General features: G+C 44.2%; 1 long non-coding RNA gene across 3 annotated transcripts in view; it reads right to left on the bottom strand.

The window, feature by feature from the left end:
• Nucleotides 1–331: 331 nt before the first annotated feature.
• The window catches only part of LOC142009217 (uncharacterized), an 81,142-nt gene continuing 58,286 nt past the window's right edge, over nucleotides 332–23,187 (bottom strand). For all 3 annotated transcript variants that reach the window (XR_012644381.1, XR_012644383.1, XR_012644380.1), the window contains one exon: nucleotides 332–1,170. This is a non-coding gene — a long non-coding RNA (uncharacterized LOC142009217). The remainder of the gene's footprint in view (nucleotides 1,171–23,187) is intronic.

Raw genomic sequence — 23,187 nt, forward strand, 5'->3', positions numbered from 1 at the left:
TGTGGGCTCAATCCTTGAGGGGGGACTTCCAAGGATCTGAGGCAGCTAACATTTTGGGGTGGGGTGGGACAGCTCAGTGGTTTGAGCATGGGCCTGCTAAACTCAGGGTTGGGTGCTCAGATCTTGCGGAGGCCACTTAGGGATCGGGGCAAATAGATTTAGAAAAAAAAAAACTATCAGGGATGGTGATAGGCCCTGCTGGGAGTACAGAGGGCTGGACTCAATGACCTCTGAAGGTCCCTCCCAGCCCTATGAGATAGGTATATCTCCACTATAGATGCATCTCAGGCCAAAAAATCCACATCTGAGCTAGTATGTTGTTAGTAGATCTTGCCAGAAAATTTCCACCGAAAGCTTTTAGATTGCATCCTAATCAGCATGGAGTAGAACCAAAGAATTACCTCTCATGTCTTGTTTACAACAATCTTGCTAATATATCCCCAAATTCAAGAATGAGATTTGCTTTTTTTTTTAGCAGCTATGACACCTCCCTCTTCCCAACCACCTCCAATCGCTTTCCACAGTACTTCCTTCTAGGCAGTCATGTCCCATTTTTATTGTGTACAACTGATGGTTCCTTCCTAAGTCTTGGTGTTCACTCAATAATGAGTAGGACTTCTTCATGTCATCCTCTTATTTGAGAGTCCGTTGATGGCTGCTCAGCACAGTTCTCGAGCTGCAGAGCTCATCACAGAAGGTGGAGGTGCTGGTAGCTGCTGGAGGGGCATGGGGCAATTTTTGACGTTCTTCTCTACCTCTCCTCATCTGCATTGTGGTGGGACCTCTCAACTGCACCACCCCCTCATGGATTACCGTTCTCCACCACGGACGGTCTTGGCAAGCTTCTCCCAGGTGTCGACACCAGTGCTGCACTTTTTCATGTGTGCCTTCAGCATGTCCTTATATCACTTCCTCTGGCCCCCAACACTCCTCTGGCCTTCCTCCACCTCAGAAAGGAGAATCTGTTTTGGGAGGTGCTGATCAGTCATCTGAACCACGTGACCAGTCCAAGTAGAGAACTTTGCATTTGTCCTTATTGAATTTCATCCTATTTACTTCAGACCATTTCTCCAGTTTGTCCAAATAATTTTGAGTTTAATCCTATCTTTGCAAGTCCTCCCAGCTTGGTATTATCTCCAGTCATTATATGTGTACACTCTATGCCATCATCTGAAATACAGAGGAAGCTACTGAACATAATCAGACCCCACACTGACTCCTGAAGGACTCCCCTTGATATGCCCTTCCAGTTTGACTGTGAACCAATGATAACTACTCTCTGGGAACTACTTTCCCAGTAGTTATGCACCCACTTCAGAATAGTTCCATCTTTCTAGGTTATATCTCCCTAGTTTGTTTATGAGATGGCCATATGAGATAGTATCAAAAACCTTACTAAACTCCAGATGTATCATATCTATTACTCCCTCCCCTCCTCTTGTTGCCATGTCAAAGAAAGCTATTCAGTTCATATTTAGTTTGTTAAACATTATGGAAAATAGCTCTCAGCCATTTTTGCTATTTGACACCATGCCTTACCTACCTGCACATACCAATGCAAAACCTTACGCAGCACTACAGACTCATCAGCAGTGCTCCCTCTATTTTTCCCATCCGGGGTGGAATAAATTTTATGTGCACAAAAACATGTGCAGAGGTGCACCACCAATTGAAACATGCAGCCAGCGGTGGGCACTGGGCTAATTAGCTAGGTACTGCCTGAATCACTTGTGGGCAGCTGCCCAATTGCCCAGCTTACAGTGAACGGTGCTCATCAGTGATGTAAACGCTGACTATTTGTGTTTTTTCTTAAAACTCCAGCTTCTGATGTCTCGCGTTAATGGGAGAATCTCAACTTGCTTGGTTTTATTTAAAAGTAGGTTTCTGCCCCTTCTTGTTTCAGAGAACTACTCAAAAATTTGACCCACAAAGACTCAAAATTCAGAAGGCAAATAAAACTAATCTCAAATTTCATGATTTTTTTAGGATTTTATGATTTTAAGATAATCTCATGGGTTTGGGGCCTAACAAGATTTTTAATGCATGAGCCTACTACAATGGACACTACATAAGAACCTAAGAATGGACATACTGGGTCAGGCCAAAGGTCTAGCTAGCCCAGTAGCCTGTCTTCCCACAGTGGCCAATGCCAGATATCCCAGAGAGAGTGAACAGAACAGTGCAAAACCAGCCCCACGGTAATTATCAGAAACACACAAAGGTATGAAAGAAACATGTAGTCAGGATTCCAGGGCACGTTTTGGTTGTTTGGGCTCACAGTAGAGAGGTGTGGACTGTGAAGAATGAAAAAGAGGCAGCAGAAATCAGGAAAAAAAAGTGAGTGGAGTGTAGATTGCATGCTGAAGGATTCAATCGTCTAGCTCCATTTTTTATACGTTGTACTGGTGGTTCATAACCTTAATTCAAAATTAAAGAAGTTCTTTGTTGGGGAAATACATGGTGTTTTCATGTGTTTTGCTAATGGATACGAGAACAATGATTGTATAACTACAGCAATTACAAGATTGGTATAACACTGAGTGCTGAGCTGTAGGCTAAAAACATGTTTAAATAATCTGACAATTCCTGAAACACAGTTACATTATTATTGAAGAGAAAAAAAAACAAAAACAACAAAATTCAAACTGAGTAAAAAGCCCAGTGAAGAGAGGGATTAATGAACAAAGGTATGTGTATCTATACGGAATGAATTCAAATGAAAAATAAAAACAGACCTCTCACAAAAATAACCAAAAACACTACACACAGGAAAACCACCAGATCCTATCAATGCAGATTAGAAACCATATTCTCTGCACTAAAACCCACAAGCAAAAGGGTTAGGGCCTGCCAACTGATCCACATGGATTTCCATTGTGCAGAAGTCTGCCCAGGTAGGCCTATTTGTAGCCCTTATTCAAAGGCTTTAGCTAAAATTCCTCCTAGATGCAATACCACAAACTTCACAGAGTTACTGCTGAGATGAATTTGGCAGATGATGAATACGGAATATTTTCAGGAAATGTTCTATAAATATCACTGAAAAGGTTTCCTTGGACAAATTTTCCCCTGGAGCAAATTTGTCTTCCTATGTCTGTAAAATACTGTTATGAATTAGGAATAAGCAGCACTCCAGCTAAGATGCCATTAAATGCCTCTATGGAACCAGGTAATTGAGAAAATAAGAGCCTCCATCAAAAACACAGGCTCATATCCCCACCCAGAACAAAGCACATTTAAGGCGTGTGTGTGGAGGGAGTTGGATGGCTGGCTTTTGACTGAAAAGTTTGGTTCAAAAGGGGACATGACACCCAAAGGCTAATTACTGTGGGCAGAACAGAAGCTGCATTAGCTCCTACTCTGCCAGGACCACCTTCTACCTGCATTGGGTGGCTGCAGTTCCCAGCCCTAGCTCCACAGGTTAGCCCCTCCCAACCTGGTCAGAAAGGGGGGAAGAGGAAGAAAGCAGGGCATGACATGGGGGAGAGCAAAAAGGAGCACAGCCTTGAGAATAGAGGCAATACAAGCGGAGGGCCTCAGTGTTAGAGGGGAGAGGTGGGGCAGGGCAGGTTCCAGCGCTTCTTTTGGAGTATGTAGTTTGTATATATTACCAAGTTGGGAAAGGTGGTGGGGGGGTTCATTGAGTATTGTTTTGTGAAGTTGTGCATGCGTGCGTGCGTGTGTGTGCGTATGTAAAAGCCATGCAGAAACACCACAAAAGGAGGCAGAGACAGCAGCAAGAAAGCACCGAACACAGAAGCATGGCATGGTCTTGAGAAAAAGATAAAAAAGACCGGTTGGGTTTTGCTGGCTGAAAGAAGCTTGGAATGGTAAGCAAAGAAACTCTTCTCTGTTTGAGTCCTGCTTTGTTCAAAGAATGTAAATACATAGAACTGAAGCAAAGAAATAGAGTCTCTGTGACAGAACATTCCATATTTTTTATGAAAATATATTTATGATATGCATGTCATAACTCAGATATGCTTGATGCAAGATGGCTCACGTAACATACCTTTGGAAGTTTGTAATTTACTGAATATAATTATTCCATTTGTACACATGTATCATTTTTGTAGATTAATTTAGGAATACAGATCTGGGCATCTGTAATTTCACATCTGCTGCTGATATTTCAGGCACAACAACGAAAGAAGCCACAGTGATGATGGCCCATCAACTCCTGGGAATGTGCGTGCACCTGTATGCCTGTGAAGATTTGCTAGAGAGGCATGTGCCCATGTCACCTGATGTTGGAACACAACTTGATTTCTGAAGATTTCCATAAGAAACTGGGAAGGGGGCAACAAAAATGAAACAAAGGACTCCTGCCTCATGCAAATCCTATTAAAGGGTGAGGATTGAGGTAGATACTTTGGAGGGTAGGGATAGGTCCAGAGTGACCCAGATAACTTGGAGGATTGGGCCAAAAGAAATAAGATGAGGTTCAACAAGGGCAAGTGTAGAGTCCTGCACTTGGGATGGAAGAATCCCAAGTATTGTTACAGGCTGAGGACCAACTGGCTAAGTAGCATTGCAGCAGAAAAGGACCTGGGGATTACAGTGGATGAGAGGCTGGATATGGGTCAAAAGTGTGCTCTTGTAGCCAATAAAACTAGTAGCATATTGGGGTGCATTAGGAGAAGCATTTCCAGCAGATCTAGAGAAGTTATTATTCCCCTCTGTTCTGCACTGGGGAGACCCCATCTGGAGTACTGTGTCCAGTTCTGGGGCCCCCAGTATAGAAAGGATGTGAATGCATTGCAGAGGGTCCAGTGGAGAGCAAGAAAAACGATTAGGGGGCTGAAGCACATGACCTATGAAGAGAGGCTGAAAGGTTTGGTCTTATTTAGTTTGCAGAAGAGAAGAGTGAGGGGCAATTTGATAGCAGCTGGTTCTAAAGAGGATGGAGAGAGGCTGTTCTCAGTAGTGATGGATGACAGAACAAGGATCAATGGTCTGAAGTTACGGAGGGACAGGTGTAGGTTGGGTATTAGGAAAAACTATTTCATTAGGAGGGTGGTGAAGCACAGGAGTGTGTTACCTAGAGACGCGGTGGAATCTTCATCCCTAGAGGTTTTTAAATCCTAGCTTGACAAAGTTCTGACTAGGATGATTTAGTTAGGGTTGATCCTGCTTTAGGCAGGGGGCTGGACTAGATGACCTCCTGAGGTCCCTTCCAGCCCTGTGATTCTATGATTCTGTAAGTGGCAATAACTGAATTTGCATTTTCTATTTTCTCAAAAGGCAAACTTTTGCTTCCCCTGCATTGTTCCAAAAGGCTAATAAATTAAGTGACCTTGGATGACTAATATATCATGTTCTTTCATTCTCTTCATTTATTGTATTTACAACATCTTCCCATTAACGTTTAGAGTTCTACAACTTTTAATGACCCTTTTATCAGAGCAGCAATAACCAGTAAATCTCTTATGGTATTTATTGCTCCACTTGTGATACATAAAAGCCCCGGTTTATAACATGTTACTATACTAAAAATATATATTTCAAGCTATCAGTACGGTAAAACTTCTTCCAATCCAGTTGTAACAACAACGGCATATTGTGATGAAGGTTACCCTCCTGTTGTTTTCACAGAACTGACCTCAAATGGAATTCAGCTATAGTTGGCAATAAACTTAGCTTTGATATGAAACAGATAAGCCAGAGTTCCAAGATATTGACACAGCATGTAGCATCTTAGTTACTTTCACCCTGCACATTCACCAGTTCCATTCTTTGGCTTATTCTGTGAGTGGCACTGCTGAAAAAGCAGTTGTATTTGGAAGCATGCTACTACACCAGGCTTTTTGCTGTAAAAATTCCACCATCTCTATCACCAGCTTCATTCCATTAATGGTACTAGCAGCACTGGAAATCTGAGTACGCAAAGGAATACTGCAGTTGCTAGTGTGTTTACCAAATGTCCATTACAGCCTGCACTGAACGGGGTTATATGATTAGGGGGCTGGAGCACATGACATATGAGGGGGTGGTCAAAGTCCTGGAACCTGCCTGCACCTGGTCTACAGTGGTGTTCCTACCTTTACTACCCCAGTAGTAATGAAATAATGAGCATGGGGGATGTTTTTTAGCAAAGAACACAGCCACTGAATTCACAGTAGCTACGTCTACACAGGGATGCTACGTCGAAATAGCTATTTCGATGTAGTGAAATCGAAATAAGCTATTTCAATGAATAGCGTCTACACGTCCTCCAGGGCTGGTGCCGTCGACGTTCAAGGTCGACATTGGGCAGCACTACATCGAAGTAGGCGCTGCAGGGGAGCATCTACACACCAAAGTGGCCCACATCGAAATAAGGGTGCCAGGAACAGCTGCAGACAGGGTCACAGGGTGGACTAGCACTTCCGGGGAAACAGCAAGCCGGTCCCTTAAAGGGACCCTCCCAGACACACTTGCACTAAACAGCACAAGATCCACAGAGCCGACAACTGGTTGCAGACTCTGTGCATGCAGCATGGATCCCCAGCTGCAGCAGGAGCAGCCAGAAGCCCTGGGCTAAGGGCTGCTGCACACGGTGACCATAGAGCCCCACAGGGGCTGGAGAGAGAGTGTCTCTCAACCTCTCAGCTGATGGCAGCCATGGCAGACCCCGCTATTTCGATGTTGCAGGACGCGGATTGTCTACACGTGCCCTACTTCGACGTTCAACGTCGAAGTAGGGCGCTGTTCCCATCTCCTGTTGGGGATAGCGACTTCGACGTCTCGCCGCCTTACGTCGATTTCAACTTTGAAATAGTGCTTGCCACGGGTAGATGTGGCGGGCGCTATTTCAAAGTTGGCACAGCTACTTCGAAGTAGCCGGCTCGTGTAGACGCAGCTAGTCAGATATTATCCCATGGACATGAGTTATCACAGAATGCACTGCATACATGCAGATCTATACCAGTACCTATGGAAAACTAGGTTCCTATGTCAAGTAGTTTAAACAATTTCATTCATACCTATACAATATGGGTCAGACTCACAGATTATACATTCCAGAAGCCATTTCAAATGCGGACATTATTACTTAGACAATGAGTATTGAAAGGCTTCACAAAAAAGCATATCAAGGAAAAACTTGAACTATGAAAGCAAAGTTGTTTTTCACATGAAGACTTTCAGTTCTTTCCAGTCCTATAATAGCAAGGTCTGCAGCAGTGAGGAGAAAGTGATAATCCTCTTATTTTAGCCCAACTGATGCATGTTTTATGTAGTATACATGACCAAAGTGCATACCCAACTCCCAGTGTTAACAGTAATAGGCAGTATATGAAAATGTAACTGATTATGTCACCCACATGTAAAATTAGTCATCCTCATAATTGATAATGTACCAATTCTTTAAACGCACCTTGCTCGATCATCATTTCAATACTGGATCATGGTTTAATTCTCAATGTCACATACTCATTGCTCCATCTTTAATAAATTATTATTTGTTCCATCTGAAAATATCTGCAAGCCCTATTTCAAACACCTAGTTAGTAAGAGGATTAGAACGCTATAGAGGCTGCGGCGAGCAGGATTCCTGAGCTGGCGTTACAGAACAGTGTTAACAAGTCAGGGTGTAAATAGGTGGGGGCGGGAGCAGAGCAAGGGTAGGGAAGAGGTGGGGATAGGGTGGAGCAAGGGCACAGAGGGAATGGATTACGGACAGGGAGAGGTGAGGTCTGGGTGGAGGGGGTTGTCCCAGCCCTTCCCCAGGCTGGAGGAGCCACATGGCCAGTGCCCCCCACATGCTGGTTGTAGGGGTCAATACTAGATTCTAGACCTGGGGCCTGATTCAAAGTCCACTGAAGTCAATGAAAAGTCTCCCACTGTTTTCAGTGGGTTTCAATCCTGGCCTCTGTGCTTTAGTGTAATTGTTTTAGCTAGCTAGTTCCTTAAAGGAGTTAGTTATTTCTTACATTTGTTGCCAATGAAGGGCAGCTGCTGCACCCACCAGCTTCTATGAGTTTTAACCCAGCTGACAACAGGGGCATTGACAAACGATTCAGGGCCCAGTCAAAAAGTCACATGAGCAAGCATTCTTACCTTGAGAGTCCCATCACCTTCAATAGGGACCCTTGCTTAAAGATTGCTTGTATAAGGTTTGCAGGATCAGGACCTAGCAACATGGGAGATGAGAGATTATGCTTTTCTAACCTGTGACAGGCTGAGTTGAACCTGGGAGCTCTGAAGCTTAGGGGATAAACCTCTACAGTTCCAGCTAAAAGCTAACAAGCCTGCAGCTGAAGCTGCAAAGAAGACTCAGTCTGTCTCTGTATACTTGGCCTAAGTGTCACTACAGGGGGCCAAAGACCACACACCAAGATCTGTGGGTTACACTTTACCTACTTTTCTTTTTTGTAGTAGAATGCCCTCTGTCCTTACTAACTGTTCTGAAGTGACTGGACATGCTTCTGCTAGGATACAGTTTCACTAACACACTTTCAGGTGCCACAAGGCTTCAGACCTGAGCATACACTCATTTTGCCCCATATTTCTTCTCAGTGTATTAAGTCTCTTGTCCTTCTAAATTTAAAGGAATCTCATTTATATTCAGAGAAAACCATAGCCCAATACACCATATTTTCATTTTTAATTAGGAAAAAGCACTTAAAAGGACCAAAAGCAAAGATATTTTAATGTTTTTCCCTGAGGAAAAAACTACACCTCAGCAGCATTCTCCATGTTCTTTTCAATTGGTTCCCACCTTTTTGGACTCCTCCCCCTCATCCCTGTGGCTCCCCCCCCCCCCCCAACCCACAGCACTTCCCCAGAAGGGGTAACCAAGGAAACCAAAAACCATAGCAACCTAAAACAGTACAATTTGTCTCCGAGGAAAGCAACATAAGCATATAAAATCCCTTTAATGTTTGTCCCAGGCTAATGGCTTCAATTCTTCTTTTTACTCTCTCTTCTGTGGGAAGCAAAACGCACACACTTGATTTTTGCAAGGGCAGCTTTGGTGCTGACAATCCCGTACAGATATCAGGGTAAAATTCACTTTCTTCCCTGTTGCAGAGAGCCTATACCAGGCCTTCTGGATGCAGGAGCCCTGCATTTGTAAGTTCCCACTTGCATTCTCTCACTGCATTACCTCTCTGAGTTGTACCCTTTCCCACCAGGAAATAATGACAGACCACCTTCCTACAGCCTTCTCCTACTCACTGGTTGAACTATAATCCTATCCCAGCTCCTCCCGCAGACGGAGTTCATCTGTCAGTAGCCCCTCCCTGATTTTTCCCCCCAGGTGCAGCTTCTAAGGTTAACTGGCCCCCTTTAACCTGCTCAGAGTTTGTGTGGGGGTAGACACCCCATCGCCTCAAGGTTTAAATAATCATATCTATTGTCTCATAAAATAAATCTACTAAGAGACTTGAAACTGTCACTGGGTATTTCTAGTGGATAATATTTATCAAAATTTCTGCTTTTTTGAAGTGTTCTGTTAACGTCTGTCTTATGAAATCTGTAGAAAGAGGACAAAGAGAAGAGCTACTCACTATGAAAGAACTGAAGTCTGAGGAAGAAGTTTTATAATTGGCTCTGAGATTATATATCAAACATTAGATAATAATTTGGCTTCAGTCTTAAATTATTTAATTGGCACTGAGTTATAGATCTGTTTGACATTAGCGTAGTTCTTTGGTGAATGTTAATAAACAAGTGGACAGCTACTTCCTTAGATTCCTCCTTAGGATTTATACGGATTGACATTTTTTGTGTGTATATTAATGTGATGATACAATTCCAACTCAATATTGATATTTATTGCTTTGACCCTCATTTGATTTAGCTGTTTATTTTTAATATTGCTTAGCTTCAGTGATATTCTGAATTTTTTATTTAATAATTTCAATACCATTCATAAAAAAATACAGAGAGGCATTTCTTTCAATAACAATTGTGAATCCAGATTCTTGGAGGACCTTAGTGGAGATCAGCCTTAGCTCAGAGCAGAGATTTCAGTCTGTCTTGTCAGAGCTCTCAGAGCTGCTGGAGATATAGCAAAGTTGAACTTAAACAAATGCGTCTTCCCCTCCCCCACCCCCCAAAAAGTCTTGCACAAAGTAGCTTAGTGCTTGCTTCAAATGGGATACAGTGTATGTTTAGGCACCTAGGATTTTCAGAGAAATTTGGTAGTAGTGCCTAAATGCTCTAGAGACTAAACACTCCTAGGCTGTGTCTACACTAGCCAAAAACTTCAAAATGGCCATGCAAATGGCCATTTTGAAGTTTACTAATGAAGCGCTGAAATACAGATTCAGCGCCTCATTAGCATGCAGGCGGCCGCAGCACTTCAAAATTGACACGGCTCACCGCCGCGCGGCTTGTCCAGACGGGGCTCCTTTTCTAAATGACCCCAGCAACTTCGAAGTCCCCTTATTCCCATCTGCTCATAGGAATAAAGTGACTTTAAAGTAGCCAGGGTCTTTTCAAAAAGGAGCCCCGTCTGGATGAGCTGCGTCAATTTCAAAGTGCCGCGGCCGCCCACATGCTAATGAGGTGCTGAATATGTATTTCAGCACTTCATTAGTAAACTTTAAAATGGCCATTTGCATGACCATTTTGAAGTTTTTGGCTAGTGTAGATGTAGCCCTAGAGAGCACATCTGTGCATGGTGAAGGGGCTGACTGTCCATTTAGGACTTTTAAAGGTTCTCACAAAGCCCCTCATGCTCTATCAGGTGCTGCTGAAATAGCTGGATCAAGGCACGACTATCTGTTCTGGTGTGTCTATGACCTGAAGAAGTGGGTCTGTCCCACGAAAGCTCATCACCTAATAAATTATTTTGTTAGTCTTTAGAGAGCTACAGGACTGCTCTTCTGTGTTGATAGTACATAGACTAGCACGGCTATCTCTCTGTTACTAGTTAAAGAAGTGCAAGTTAAGCCCCTGAGGCATCAGCCACTAATTAGTTGTTTTGCATACCACCTGTACTCCAGAGGCTCATTATCAACAGATTAAAAAACACTCCTACCCCCTCCAACTATCAGAAAAGTGACTGCGGGGAGGGGGAGGGAGAGAAAAAACATTCAAGGAGCTTTCATGGTTCCTTTAAGTTAAGGGTAAGCTGGAGGTAGTGATATTAGGTTAGCCAGGGACAGCTCAGGAAGGGCTAAGCAAGTCTGAGGAAGAATGCTTTTTGAGCTGGGCAGTTCTAGATAAGGCTACATCAGTCAGTGGTTTCAGAACAAATTTAAAGGTTACACAGTCTGAGGCTAATGAGGGAGAAAAGGAGGAGAGCAACATTAGCCCTGACAGAGACAAAGGAGATACCCATGGCCTCCACATTAATTCTATGAGCAAAACACGGTCTACCCAGAGCTCATGAGGCCTCCTGTTACAGGCTTAGTACTGTGTATTGCCCTCATCAGGTCACCTGTGGGATGAACTGAGCTGTAACCTGAAGAGGGTGTCACCCAGGAGCTATGTTCATTTTCATCAAGGTCAGCAGCACACTGGGCCCACAATCTGCTGGCTCCTTGCCAAAGATTATAGGGGACCCTAGGTTTCCTTCAGCTGCATAGTGCTTGGAGTATTTCTTTAATCCCAGTATTGTTTAAGTTCTCCCATGAAGAGGGAAAGAGACAGCCTGAAGTCATGCAGAGGGTTTGTGAGAGAGAAGACTTTAATTTGTGTTGGGTGGAGTGAATGGCATCCACGCACCTTTAGAAACAGTTCTGACACAGACTCAATTAACATGACCTCTCTGTCACACACATGCTAATCAGCTACGATTTACATAAGCAATAACCCAATTTCCTAGATCTTACTAAGGCTCCTATGTCCTAAGTAGGACATGCTTTCCTAAATTGTTTAAGATCAGAGTCATTGAGTCATTCATACTAGGTGAGTAGAAAAAGCAAATGCTACAAACAGCATTGAAATCCAGTCAAGAATATTTACACACAGGACCGTAGTGCAATTCTCATTTTAATAGTACATCTCCTTCCTTCCTCCAAGAGACTCTGTTAGAACCTGGCTTCTGACATTCCTAGCAATTCCTTCAAAAAGGGCAAGGCCATGGCACCACAGCCTTAGGCCCAGCAGGATGTTGACAAAAACGGTGGCATGCTCATACTGAGATTCGGGTGTCTGTATCAAACTGGGGGCATATTACAATATGCATCCTCCTAATGGATGCAAGCCCTCTCTGACAGAGAAATGTTTCCTTGTGACAGATTAGCCCTACCTTATAACATCTTCTTCCAGCTGGACACAAGCTGGTGCCTGCAAAGCCACCAACCTTGCTGAGGAAGTCTTGACTCTGTCCCGCTCACCGAATCCAGGCAGGGCATGCTCCAGACTAATTAATTGCTGTGGGTTTTATTTCAAAACTTAACAAAAACCAGACCAAAACTTCTCATCCTTTCCCTACCAAAGGTTTAGTCCCCTTTCCCCAAGTCTGTTCTTGACCCCAAGAGTTCATCAACCCAAAAGTTCCTGGCTCTTACTTAAGAGGAAAAGACTTTTCCCATTATCTCTCTGTTCCTTAGGGATTCTCCACCTTCCAGCAGGTACTGCAGTCCTCTTTCCCCATTTTTTTCTCTTTTTATGAAGGTCAGTCTGATGAGCACCTCTGACTCTGGAGGAATACTATTCCTTATCTCTTCATACTCTATTTTTATTTAGAATGCCTGAATTTTTTCCTTCTAGCCCATACTTGCTCAGAGTTACCCAGATATAATTTTTCATGGCATATCTCACACTGTGCACAGAAAGGCAGGAGTTATCAGCTCAGTTACAGGCAGAAGTCAGACTTCATAAACAAAACTTTTTGGTGTGTTGACTCACAGGCTTTGGATTCTCCCCCACAAGCCGAACCATGTGATATGTTAAACTGTGTCTTTAAAGGAGCTAGGAGATCCCAGAGGTTTTGTGCTGGAGCTGGGAAGTGAGAATCATAACACCTGATTAGCTCTTTGTGTCATCCACAAGTGCCCAAGCACAGCTTATTCTAGAGCTGTGCAGACAGTACACAACATCATCATTCCCATCCCATCCCATCCCATCCCAAGATTCACCTTCAGCAGCCAGAACCCTGAAGCTGGGAGAGGTAGCAATAAAATGAGTTCATAAATTGGAAGCTAAGAGGGATGAGAATGGTGAGGGCATAGTGGGGAGAGTAGGTTGAACGTGGGTCATCTCATGGAGAGAGAATGAGTGATGGGAACTCCTGGTAGAGGAGAGGTCAAAATGGATTGGAAAAAATTATGCTTCCCCTTCTTACATTTGTTCTAAAATATGTCAGCCTGGTATTGATCCCATGCTTCACTTATGATGATGTGCTCACCATGAGTAAAAACAGCAGCCTCTATAGAAGCCAGGATATAATATATCGTGGAATATTTTACAGTCTCTCATTATGATGAGATTCCATTAGTAGTGCTGCTTTTTTTAAAATGCCAGTGAAGCTGAGACTTCACAGCACTCGATTGGTACAGTGTAATTACTGTAGTACCCTGTAGCGCTTCAGTAGCTAAAGATCCATCATCCTTGCTATTAAAAATTCCCTTTTTTTCCAGGGTGGATTGATTTAAATCAAGGCAATTTAAATCATTGATTTAAATCAAAATTTAAATCACAAAATCATTGATTTAAATCCAGTTATCTGAAAAGCTATGACTGACTGTTCTTAGAGAGCACTTAATTTTGAAGTAAACCCCATTGAACTCACTGACACTTCTGGATTTTGTTTTGTTTTGTTTTTGAGAAACTAAATATAGAATGGGGTTCCCTTGGAAAAGCTGAGTTATGCTGAAGTAAAATACGGCATAAACTTATGGCATCACCATTCTGTTCTAAGGCTGGGGTGTTCCAAAATAAGGGGTATATATTATGTAATATAAAATTACACTCAGTGGCAACTGGCAACTCTAGCTTTTTCTTACTTCAGCTTTCTTTGTTGTATATTTGAGTGATAGAGTCTAAACTTAAGTTATCTAATGAAACAAACCATTAGGATTTGCTCAGCTAAACTTTTTTTTCTAGCAACATCTAGCACAGCAAATAGCTTGGGAATTTACTTGTCAAACCACACTTATATTAAAAGGCAAATTTAAGTTACTAACCAGTTCGTCAACTCAACCACATCCACACCATTTTTGCCCGATAAGCAGTTTCCTTTGTGTTTCAATCCTTTGTGTTTCTTCTTGGCCATATCTACACTAGCCAAAAACTTCGAAATGGCCATTTCGAAGTTTACTAATGAAGAGCTGAAATACATACAGTGAACCAAACCTAGAAGGTTCATGGGTTATACATTCAGTGGGAAAGAGCTGCAGGCTTTGGGCCCAAATCCATCATACGGATACCACTCAAAGCTGTTGATTTTGGTAAGATTAATATATTAATGATATTCCTCAGAGATGTGTCTAAACTAGAGCCACTTAATCTGAAGCACCCAACAGAAGAATTATAGGCCTGGTCGACATTTAAACATTAGATCATCCTAGCTGCATTGTTCAGGGCTGTGAAAAATTTTGGATACTGAGTGTTGTGGTTAGGTTGATCTAACTTCTAGTATGGAGATGGCTAGGTTGAGAGTTCTTAATAGGGTGACCATATTTCCCTAGGCCAAATATGGGACATCCTGAGGGGGGTGGGTGGTTCCCTGGCTGCAGCGGCAAAGCAAGTGTCACTGGGTGCCAGGAACAGGGCTGCCACCCCACGGGAGAGCTCCCTGGCTGCAGGGGCTTCCCAGCTGTGGAGGCAGCTGCCCCATGGGGGAGGAGTGTGTGTCCGTCCCCAGCTATACAGAAGGCTGTCCTGCAGCGGGGATTGGGCTACTTCACTGCAGTTCTCTCCAGCTGCAGGAGCATCTGCCCATGAAGGGGTTGCACAGCACTGCTAGGGTGCCAGGTCCCCCTTAAAATCTTAGGTGGGAGGACAAAACACACTATCCTCCCCCCAGCATACTCTGCCTTGCCCCTATGGCAGGGCCCTGGCTCCCTCTCCTGCTACTGCTTGTACTGGTCGGTCGGTACGTGCTGCACGTGCTGTCTGGCTAGCTGCTGATTGATTTTACCTGCAGCTGCAGCAGGGGGAGTGAATATATGGGACAATTAGCTCTTTTGTTAAAAAAAAAAAAAAGGTGGGACACCTGCCTAAAATACAGGACTGTCCCAGTAAAAACGCGACAAATGGTCACCTTACTTGTTAGCTACCACCTCTTGGAGAGATGAATTAACTGTGTAAACAGAAAAATACCTTCTGTCAATGTAGGAAGCATCAACATGATGGGGTAACAACAGCATAGCTGCAACGCCATAGCTCTGTTGCTGTAGCAGTTACAGAGTGGATATAGGCACAGAAATGCAGCACTGGCAGGGGCCTCAAGGCTATGTCTAAACAGCAGCGTCACTTCAGCATAAGTTATTCCAGAAGAGATTTTCTGGAATCGTTTGTGTTGAAATGACACAGCTACACACAAAATGTGTATTGAGAGAGTACTCCGCTACTTCAAAATAGAGCGTTCACGCACAATGGAGCCTGTTTTGGATTACAGCCCCTGGAAGCACCATAGCTTATTTCAAAATAGCTCCTATTCTGAAAAATCTATTCTGAAAATAGGCACTATTCCTGGTAGAATGAGGTTTACAGAATTCGACATAAGCAGTCCACTATTTCGAAATTATAGCAAAATAGTGGTTTTGCTGTGTAAACACTCAAACTTATTTCAGAATAGCGGCCCTTATTATGAAATAACAGTGCTGTGTATATACATCCCAAGAGACCATTAGTCCATTCCCCCTGTGCTGAGCTAGGGATCCATACACCTAGATCAATTGGTTTCAACCAGTGTGCCGTGGCCATGAAAGTTCATCAATTTACCCCTACGGTGGCTCTTTGCAGAGTCTCTGCAGGGGGAAATTGATGACCCTATGCCAGCTGGGGCTCAAACAGCCGGGCTGCCCGAGTCCCTGCTGGTGCAGGGTTGTTCATTTGCCCCCCCGCCCCCCCGTGACTCTTTGCCAAGCCACCGTGAGGGGAAGTGCCAAACCTGCAGGACCCTGTTTGCGTTGGGACACAACTGAAATGTTTTCTGGCCTGAACGAGCTAGCGGGGAGCCCGCTCCCACTCCTGGCTGTGGCAACGCGGGTCGGGGGGGGAAGGCAGAAACCTGTTGCAGCTGGGACACTGTTTAAATGCCACATCCTGGCTCCAACAGGCTGGTGGGCAGTGGAGCCTGCTTGCCATGGTTACTTGTTTACCCAACATCCCTAGCACAGCATTGAGCAAATTTTGAAAATGTGTCTGTGCTTGATCTCTAAGTGGTAATCTTTGTTTAGCTTTTCATATGCACTACTGTTTGACAAACCTCTCTAGTAAGACTGTGGTCACGGTAAATGTAAATAAATGTGACTTTTATGAGCAATTGGTTCAGCTGAAAAAAGTGGATGTGCCATGGAATTATTTGTCTCATTGATGCATGCCATGTTACTGAAAAGGTTGGGAACCACTGACCTAAATCACCCAAATGGGTGTTTCTCTACCTGTTCTTAAACTCTTCCGGTAATTGGGATTTCACAACCTTCTTTGGAAGTCTTCCAGGGTTTTCAATAAACAAGCAAGATCTAACCCCCCTGTTTATGGTTTGGCAATGCCATCTGACAATATTTTTAGTACCCGTCAATATTTTTGCCTCTGTCTTTCTGAAGTAGAGATACAGGCTAAAACCAGGCCCACATAAGGAACACTCTTGAGGATTCTGATGAAAGGGGACCTATTTCCAAATTATTCCCTATTTTTTCGGTCCCTGTGAACTTTTTGCTCAGATTCTGTGTAGCAGGAAACAATCAATGGAAGGAATTCATTGCTCATTCCAAATAAAACAAATCCTCCCAAGGATGTCCTCAGCGCTTTCATCTTCTTGAATACCCTCCCATAAGCTAATGCACCCAGTTTAAAGGATCTATTCTGCTACCAGTGGATGTGTCTAACTCCCTTTAATATTGGTGGGTGCCACATATGTGCAATGAGAAAAGGATAGAGTGTTAAATGTGGAAATCCAAGGCCTAATCTTTAAGGGAAGTATGTGCAAAAAGACACAAAACAACAACAACAACATCATCAAATGATTCAACGAGGAGCCCTACAAGTCCTCCAGAGAAAGGGAGGAAGAGCTGTGAATGGACTCAGGCATTGAAAAAAAAAACACACTACATTTTGCAGGGGATTTCTAAAGGGATGTACAGCCCTTCACCACTAAGTCAGCACTAATAAGTCTGACACCAGTGATCTGAAGTTATTTCTGCATCATTCGACTGGCAGTCTTAGCCTAATATCTAAGATCTGATTCAGTGGTCATTGACATCAGTAGGAGACTTTCTATTGACCATAGTGAGTGGTGGATCAGTTCCCTAGTACACACATACACGTAAGCAAAATCGCTGTAATAATGAACTATAATTGAGAGCCTTGCCTGCAGCTTCAGCAGAGAATATAAGGATTTGAATGAGCATGGAGAATGTTCTCTTCACTATCAGAAGTGGTCCCTCAAAAAAAGGACTGAGCAAAACTGAACAGGCAGCACAGAACAGCTTGCATTGTTGCTGCCTGTTCTTTGCACAGATACAGAACAGTGTCTGGGTCTACCTGTTCAGTTAATCAAAATTTACAACATTGCATTCAGACTCTCTGTTAGGCAAAGATTATTTCTTGAGAGTTTAGTTAAAACAAATGCTGATCCAGGATGTATCACAGTCATAAACATAATAGAAGGGGGAAATTTACAAAGCCTTACATTCATTATTGTTTGCAGTCTTATTGTAGCCCAGTCAGTTCCAGGATATTAGTAAGACATGCTAAGTGATAGAAAGATGAGAGCAGAAGAAGAACACTACACATCTCAAAAGCTGTCTCTTTCACCAACAGGAGTTGGCTCAATAAAAGATACTGCCTTGTCCGCCTTGCCTCTCTGTCACCTATTTATATTGAGACCATCATTATGGTTTCTCAACATGAGAGTTGCATGGCTAACAACATTTGCAATATAATCTAGCATCTGACTGCCCTCTATTTACACCAGTTTTACAATCTAACTCCCCACATTTACAGGGACTAATTCCTGCTTCATACAAACAAAAGTGAAAGAAGAATCACACTCTTTAAGTAAGTGCTCACAGATCACAAAGCATCCACCATGATGGAATCTGCTTAATTGCTATGATGTTGTAAAACTGGTTTAATATAGCAAGAAGAACATTCATGTTTCATATGTCAACAAACTATTTCATGTTTAAACAGTAATGTTTTTCTCTGAGTTGTTAAACACATATTACAACAGGCTATAACCTGGTTTGTAATATAGAAAATATTCTATTTGCATCTGTCACCCAACACATTTTGAGCACCAGTCTGCTTCTTCTAGTGTTAATTTTCCTTTCCCAACAGCAAGTGCCCACAGGTCTTTCACGTTTTGCCTCCTGCCTCTGTTTTGACAAAGAAATCCTGTGTAGTGTTTCACTACGGCAACTTCATGCAGAATCACAGAATCACAGGGCTGGAAGGGACCTCAGGAGGTCATCTAGTCCAGCCCCCTGCTTCAAGCAGGATCAACCCCTACTAAGTCATCCCAGCCAGGACTTTGTCCAGCTGGGACTTAAAAACCTCAAGGAATTTGAGAATCCACCACCTCTCTAGGCAACACATTCCAATGTTTTACCACACTCCTGGTGAAGTAATTTTTCCTAAAATCTAACCTACACATCTCCCTCTTCAACTTCAGACCATTACTCCTTGTTCTGCCATCTGACACCACTGAGAGCAGTTTCTCACCCTCCTTTTCAGAGCTCCCCTTCAGGAAGTTGAAGGTTGCTATTAAATCACCCCTAAGTCTTCTCCTCTGTAAACTAAACAAGCCCAAATCCTTCAGCCTATCCTCATAGGTCTTGTGCTCCAGACCCTTAATCATTTTTGTTGCCCTTCGCTGAACCTGCTCCAGCAAATCCACATCCTTTTTATACTGGGGGGCCCAAAACTGGACACAATATTCCAGATGTGGCCTCACCAGTGCCAAATAAAGAGGAACAATTACTTCTCTAGATCTGCTCGAAACGCTCCTTCTAATGCACCCTAGTATGCCGTTAGCCTTCTTGGCTACAAGGGCACACTGTTTACTCATATCCAGCCTTTCATCCACCATAACCCCTAAGTCCCTTTCCATTGTACTGCTGCTGAGCCAGTCGGTCCCCAGCCTGTAACAACACTTGGGATTCTTCTGCCCCAGGTGCAGGACTCTACACTTCTCCTTACTGAACCGCAGCAGACTTCTTTTGACACAGTCCTCCAATTTATCCAGGTCCCTCTGGATTCTCTCTCTACCCTCCAATGAATCTACCTCTCCCCCTAGTTTTGTGTCATCCGCAAACTTGCTGAGGGTGCAATCCAGTCCCTCGTGCAGGTCGTGAATAAAGATGTTGAATAACAAAGGCCCCAGAACTGAGCCTTGCGGCACTCCGCTTAAAACAGACCACCATCCAGATATTGAGCCATTGACCACTACCCGTTGGGCCCAACCATCAAGCCAACTTTCTATCCATCTTATAGTCCAAGGATACAATCCATATTTTCTTAACTTATGGACAAGAATGTTGTGGGAGACCGTATCAAAAGCCTTGCTGAAGTCAAGGTATATCACATCCACTGACTTCACCATGTCCACAGAGCTTGTTACCTTTTCATAGAAGCTAATCAGATCGGTCAAGCAGGACTTGCCTCTGGTGAATCCATGTTGGCTACTTTTGATCACTTTCCCCTCTTCCAAGTGCTCCAAAACGGATTCCTTGAGGATTCCCTCCATTATTTTCCCAGGGATTGAGGTAAGGCTGACGGGTCTATAGTTCCCTGGATTGTCCTTCTTTCCTTTTTTAAAGATGGGCACTACGTTTGCCTTCGTCCAGTCATCTGGTATCTCCTCTGATCTCCAAGAGTCTTCAAGGATAATGGCCAAAGGTTCAGCAATGACATCTGCCAATTCCCTCAGTACCCTCGGGTGCATTAAATACAGACCCATGGACTTGTGCACATCTAGTTTTTCTAGGTAGCTCAGAACTTGTTCCTTCCCCACAGATGCCTGCCCTCCACCTTCCTATACTGCATTGTCTAGCACCACCATGGGGAAGTTGACTTTGTCTTTGAAGACTGAGGCAAAAAAAAGCATTGAGTACTTCAGCTTTTCCTGCATCATCTGTCACTAGGTTACCTCCCTCATCCAGTAATGGCCCCACACCTTCTCTGATAACCTGTTTATTGTTCACGTGCCTGTAGAAACCCTTCTTGCTACTTCTCACATCCCTTGCCAGCTGCAGTTCCAATTGTGTTTTCGCTTTCCTGATTACTGCCCGGCATTCTCCACCCGTATGTTTACACTCCTCCTTAGTCAGCTGTCCACATTTCCATTTCTTGTATGCATCCTTTTTGAATTTAAGCTGACTAAGGATTTCCCTGTTAAGTCAAGCTGTTTGCCTACCATGTTTGCATTTCTTACTACGCAGAGGGATTGTTTGTGTCTGTGCTTTCAGTAAGACTTCTTTAAAATACTGCCAGTTCTCTTCAACTCTTTTCCCCTTCATCTTCATTTCCCAAGGGATCCTGCTCATCCGGTCTCTCAGGGAGTGAAAGTCTGCTCTTCTGAAATCAAGGGTCTGTATGTTACTGCTCACCTTTCTCACTTTTGTCCGGATCATGAAATCTACGATCTCATGGTTGCTGCAGCTCAGATTCCTTCCCACTTCTATTTCTCCTACTAGTTCTTTCCTGTTTGTGAGCAGCAGGTCAAGTTGCGCATGGCCCCTGGTCATTTCCTTTAGCACTTGTACCAAGAAGTTATCCCCAACATTCTCCAAAAACTTCCTGGATTGTCTGTGTGCTGATGTATTGGTCTCCCAACAAATGTCCAGATGACTAAAGTTCTCCCATGAGAACCAGGGCCTGTGATTGTGAAGCTTCACTTGGCTGCCTGAAGAAAGCCTCATCTATCTTCTCTCCCTGATCTGGCGGTCTATAACAGACACCAACTACAACATCACCTCTGTTACTTCCACCTCTAAGCTTAACCAAAGACACTCAACTGGATTTTCTCCTTCCTCATAGTGAAGCTTCCTCACAATGCCAGTGGGAGCACTCATAAAAGAAGCTTTAGAGAAGATGTGCTGCTCTTGTTGCACATTTTGAGCTTGAACACATTTCAAGACTCAGTGTCTCATGGGAAAATAAATTCTCTTTCATTTTTAACTCCCACTGCTGCTCCAAGAGGCAGTGATATTCATCTGGGTGGAATCACCTGCAGGAAGCGAAGCTGAACTGCGTTAATATTCCTGTTTACAAAATTACAGATGGTAGCACGATGTTTCTTTGCGGCTCAGGAGGAGATAGGTACTAGTGAAATGTCAGGCTCAGCTGATTCTGCAGCACAAGGATTAGCCAACCTGCTGCTTTTACACACTTCATTTTTCTGTGTGTGCATTAGCTGTAAGAGAACTCTTTTATTGTATGATACCATCCTTGCAGTGAACAATATTGCATTAGCTTCAATTTAAAAAATAAATGGAGTACAGGAGGGGCATTTTATGACCGCAATCCTTCCCTTGCAATTCGCCCTTCCACATTACTGATCTACCAGAACCCAGATTTGTCTGCAAAGCTCATCTATTTTCCTGTGCATTTGGGAGTTGAGTGATTAAAGAGCTACTGTGTGTAAATATACATGGGTATGTATAATTTTTATTATGCAGACAAGCAAATAAAATATGTTGCATGGGTCACTTGCTACCTATTTTGTGAATGTTTCATTTTGTACTGTGTAGTTCTAACATCACAGTCTATCAGAGGCATTTAATAAATCAAAGTAAATGAGAAGTAAACACAACAGACCAAATTCCAATCTCATGAAAGAAAGCCCAATTCCACTGAAGTCACTGAAACAGTATCTACTCATGGAAGTGGTGAATTTGCCAGTTAGCCTCAGCTGTAGGAACACTTGAGCCAAGTTCAGAAAGAAAGGCGTTATAGTTATTAAAAATACTAGAATTTGGGTGAGATTCACAAAGGGATTTCAGTACTTAACTGTCACTTTAAGCATCTACATCCAACACTTAGGCACCACTAGTATTCACAAGCCGCCAGCTAGCTGCTGCCCAATCCTATAAGCACCTAAACTTGCTCTGCACTTACATTGTAACTCTAAAAGTTCCCTAATCACCTCTGTTTCTGCCTTTGAGTATGTTCACTGCTGCCTCACATTAGGTATCCAGAGCCGTGTCTACACGTGCATGCTACTTCGAAGTAGCAGCACTAACTTCGAAATAGCGCCCATCACGGCTACACGTGTCGGGCGCTATTTCAAAGTTAATATCGACGTTAGGCGGCGAGACGTTGAAGCCGCTAACCCCATGAGGGGATGGGAATAGCGCCCTACTTCGATGTTCAACGTCGAAGTAGGGACCGTGTAGTCGTTGCGCATCCTGCAACATCGAAATTGCGGGGTCCTCCATGGTGGCCATCAGCTGGGGGGTTGAGAGACGCTCTCTCCAGCCCCTCAGATCAATGGTGGCCGCGTGGAGCGGCCCCTTAAAGGTCCCCTCCCCCTCCCTTTCTGTGCAGGAAGCTGAGAGAGCGTGCAGGCAGCTGAGAGAGCGTGCAGGCGGCAGCCCAGACACGCGGCCAGCCTGCACGCTCTTGAGCAGCCCCAACAACCCCCAACCAACCTCATGGCCGCACGGCAGCCCCCCCAGCACCCCCAGGGGACCCCCCCCAAGGGGAGCCAGGGCAGCCAGAGGCAGCGGGGCCCCTCCTGGATGGAGGCTGAGCTTCAGGACCTGCTGGGGCTCTGGAGTGAGGAGGAGGTGCTCCAGGTAATGGGGAGCAAGAGGCGGAATGCGGATGCGTTTGCTCGGCTGGCCAAGGGCCTGGCCGCCCAGGGTCACCCTGCCTGCACTCTGGACCATGTCCGGAGTAAAGTGAAAGAGCTGCGGCAGGGTTACGCCTGGGCCCGGGAAGCGGCCGGCCGATCTGGGGCCGCCCCCGTCACTTGCCCCTTTTACAGGGAGCTCAGGGACATCCTGGGCCCCCGGCACACCTCCTCCCCTCTGGCCACTCTTGACACCTCGGCTGAGGAGCCCCAGCAGGCCCTGGAGCCGGAGTCCGCCCCAGAGGTAAGCCCCGCACCCCAAGGGCCCCCCCTGGAGCCCACCC

This window comes from Carettochelys insculpta, chromosome 2, assembly GCF_033958435.1.
Source record: "Carettochelys insculpta isolate YL-2023 chromosome 2, ASM3395843v1, whole genome shotgun sequence".
Taxonomy (NCBI): Eukaryota; Metazoa; Chordata; order Testudines; family Carettochelyidae; genus Carettochelys; species Carettochelys insculpta.